Below are 4,168 nucleotides of genomic sequence, written 5' to 3'. Positions count from 1 at the left end.
TAAGTGTTGATGGGGATGTGGTGAAAAGGGAACTTTCCTACACTGTTGGTGGGAATGTAAACTGGTTCAGCCACTGTGGAGAGTAATGTGGAGTTTTTTTAAATATCTACAAATAGAACTACCATTTGATTCAGCAATCCCATTTCTGTGGACAGGAGAATGCTCAGTCGGAAAAGCACTTGCACATCAATGTTTATTGCAGCATTATTCACAATTGCTAAGACATGAACCAACCCCAGCCACATGTCCACAAACTGATGAATGGATTGAAAAAGTGTGGCACATATACTCGATGGAATACTACTCAGCAATAAAAAAACAACACCCTAGCATTTGTTAGAAAGTGGTCGGATATGGAGGAATTATTGCTGAGTGAAGCAAGCCAGGATATGAAAGAAAGATTGTGTATGTATCCACTTAATATATACCCACTATCCACACTTTATGGTAGAGATAGAAGTATTGGAGGACATAAAAGCAGTGAAAATAGTTAGCGATGATGAAGACAGTGTGAAATTGGGCAGGAAAAGAAGAGTATGGAGAAGAATAGCAAGAGCACAAATAGGGAGATGTGATATTAGTGGGACACATAAACAGTTTATTACCTGTTGATGATGACATGTATAGTATTCTCAACTGGACTGATGTGAGAAGTATTTCATATTGGGTAAAGTCTTTTAACAAGCAAAATGATAAATAGTGATTGAATGTTTAAAAAATTGGAATAAAAATAATAATCTGGAAAAATAATCAAAAGCTATTTGATGATGATGATGGAGATTTTAATGTCTTTGTATTGACTGATATGCATGGTATTCCCTCTGGAAAACATAAATGTAAAGTTATATGTGATTCAATGTAATATAAACAAGATTATGATAACAATAAATTAATTAAATAAATAAATAAGTAAAAATGTTCCTTTGTTTTGTTTTTAATTGAAACTCATTTCTGGAAGGTAAATGAACCTTTGGCAGAATAAGAGAGCAATTTCCTGGATGATAGTTGGCTGGAATTGAGTAAAAATCTTTAGAGAGAGTAGGTGTTTTTTGGTTTGTTTGTTTTTTGTTTGTTTTGTTAGTTTGTTTTTTAGTTTATTTACTCCTTCATGAAGGAGAGAGAAACACAGAGAAAACAAGAGCCTTCATAACCAGCCAGAATCATGCACTCCTGACATGACAAGTGGATCCACTGCACCACCATGGCTGGTCTAGAGACAGTAGGTATTTATATTTACTAGCCTGGTCTTATTTATATCGAAACTACATTAATTAGCAAAATAAAAAGATTACAGACAGACAAAGAAAACTGAACATTGAGATATTCCAAATTAATAGGGACTTCCTGTGCAAGATGGGACTTGAGTTCAATTCTTCTAAAATGCCATTGAAATAACTGTATTATGTAAAAGGAAATATTAAAAAACCATGCTTTGAGGTATTGAACTCTGTACTAAGCAGTTTTTCCCCCCAGTGATAACTACTTTAGTTTTATATATTTATTTATTTACATTTCTTAAATTTACATTTAGTCATTGCATTTTTACAGTCATTGTGGAGAATAATATGAAAGTTCCTCAAAAACCTAAAATTCCTCTTTTTATGAATTCCTTCTCCCACTTAACCATACATCCAGGAAGTGATGTGGTGGTTAAGGTTTTGGAGTTCCATATGGCCAACCGTGGTTCAAATTCTGGACCCACTGGCTTGATAAATCGCCCTATACACATGTGCATGCTTGCTCAAAATCCAGAGAGAAGAGAAGAAGGAAGAAAAGGGATTGCAGTGTGGTCATCCTTCTTTGAGGACGATTTCTAACTTTCCAGATCTCTGTCTCTCTCTTCTGAGCATACTTGCCCCATGGCAAAAACCTAAGTAAATAAATAAAACCTATAAATGGAACCAATATGTTTTCTCACTTTCTCTCTCTCGTTCTCTCTTCAAATTAAAATAAAGTTAAATAAATTAATTCTTTAAAAAATAAACATTAAATTTTCTAAATTACAAATGATTTCACATTCTAATTGATCAATCTATAAACGTTAATTGTGTGTACTATGTGCTTGGCAAAAGGTATCAGTGTGATATACTATATTTTTCTTCATTAATGTCACCTAGTTCTCATCTAACTGATATTATTCACATGAATTTTGGCCACATGGATTGCTTCAGCCAATAAATGTGAGTGTAAGGGTTATGTGTCACCTTCAGGCAGAAGCTTTAGGAGTCAGTATACGGTCTACCATATCTTTTTACCTCTTTCACAAGAATAGCAATGTCCAGTGAGAGAATAAGTCAGCATAGGTACTCGAGTGAAGATGTCACATGAAGGCCCTATAAGTTAGCAAAAAATAAACCCATTCTGTAAGCAATTAAGGTTTGGAGTTACATGTTACTGTCACATCATTTATCCTGTCTTGATGGACACATAGGAATAAGTTGAGGGACTTGAGACAGATGAAAAATTGAGATGCCAGTGTGATAAATATGTTTTTCACAAAGATTGAAGTCACTCTGCCAAAAGACGGGGTAAGGAAAAAAAAAAAAGACCTTGAGTACAGCTGCTGAGGTCTTCAAAGGCTTAGAGGAGATGAATGAGGCTGGGAGACATGTGCAGTGGAAGGCAGTGGAAGATGATTTAGGCAAAGGGCTTGAGTCTCAAAGGATCAGCACCTTCAACAACAGAGGACCAGCAGCACTAAAGGGGAGTATGGAAACTATAATACACGGTTATGATTCGGTTTCATGATAGTGACAAGTATATCAAATAACAAGATAAATGTTTTATTTTTTTCTTAAACAGGAGTTCAAAAATAAGCATTGAAGACCCTCGGAGGTGGTGCCTTGCCCCCCTTTCCCTGCAGCCACGTTCAACAAACCTGCTATGACTGAGATGGAGAAATTCGGGAAGTCGAAACTGAAGAAGACAGAAACACACCAGAAAAATCCATGGCCTTCGAAAGAAATGGTCAAACAGAAGAAGCAAGCAAGCGAATCATAATGAGGTGAGCATCACCAATAAGCACCATCCATTCCATAAGCATTGCCTTCTTATTTTACTTCTTCTAGCTGTTTAACTTGGTAAGATGCAAAGAGGTTGGATCAAGTTTAAGTGACTGTGCTGCTCCTTTCACATCAAAGAATCTGGAACTACTGATGACCGAGGCATGCCTGCCTCTCCCGTCTGCCTGGCTAGCTGGCAGGGAAGGGAAAGAACTTGCATGGCAGTGAAGGAAGCAGCTGGGTGGGACAACAGTAGAGTAAAATCCAAGCTGGTCCAAGGTGTTGTGCAGCTATAAGATGCAGTTTAATCAAGTAGTATTTTTCTGTTCAAATGACTTTTTAAACATGCACATAAAAAATGTTAAGATCTGGAGAAAAAACGATGACAACAACAACAACAACAACAAAACTGCCCAAGGTGTTAGACTACTCAGAGCATCAGCGTCCAGAGCTTCCTGCTTTCTGTTGCTATGCCATTTGTGGTTTCACTATTCCCCAAGTCTCAGCTCTTCTAGCTCCATCATCACATCCATCTTCAAGCCAATGGAAAGGAGGAACAGGAAGAGTTCATATTTTAAAGACACCTCAGGAAATGGCTACAGAGTCTCATGCTGACCAGTTGTAAGAGAAATAGTCTTACTCAAGATGACTATGACTCAGCTAAAAATTACATATTCTATAACCATAGAAGAGAATGAATGATCAGGGGCAACCCATAATTTCTGGCCATGGACCGAAACCACAGAGCAGAATGCAGTCAGGACATGGGAGAATGGCTGCCTTCCTTCTGCTGGTGAAAGGTGCAGAGAGGTCATTTCTTTAGGGAAGAGCAAGTGTTTGGTGAAGACATTGCTAAGAGGGATCAGTGAGGCTTCGGAGGATGAGGAGAAGTCTAATAAAGGGAGTGAGTTTGAAATTCTGGGAGTAGGCCGTGGAGAAGAGTAGTAGGTTGATCGAACTAAGGAGAAATCAGATGATCTCAGGGACTTACATCTTTAATAATAGTTGGAACAAATAGAGTCTTTGACAGATAATCTTGCCAGTGTGTCAAGGTAAAAACAACTGACTATCCCCTCCGCTCATCAGGATGGGGCTGCATCTTGGAACAACCCTGAGAATGGAAGACCTCATGCATGTTCGAAAGTAACTCTGCTGGGTACAGCTAT

The 4,168-nt window shown here is 37.8% G+C and overlaps 1 pseudogene; it reads left to right on the top strand.

Annotated features, from left to right (window-relative positions):
• Positions 1-2,589: 2,589 nt before the first annotated feature.
• On the top strand, positions 2,590-3,000 carry LOC102471131 (thymosin beta-4 pseudogene; annotated as a pseudogene).
• Positions 3,001-4,168: the final 1,168 nt, after the last annotated feature.

The sequence above is a fragment of the Tupaia chinensis genome, unplaced genomic scaffold (genome assembly GCF_000334495.1).
Source record: "Tupaia chinensis unplaced genomic scaffold, TupChi_1.0 Scaffold000304_1, whole genome shotgun sequence".
NCBI classification, from domain to species: domain Eukaryota; kingdom Metazoa; phylum Chordata; class Mammalia; order Scandentia; family Tupaiidae; genus Tupaia; species Tupaia belangeri.
The sequence above is the reverse complement of the archived record's forward strand: the minus strand, read 5'-3'. Positions and strand labels throughout refer to the sequence as shown.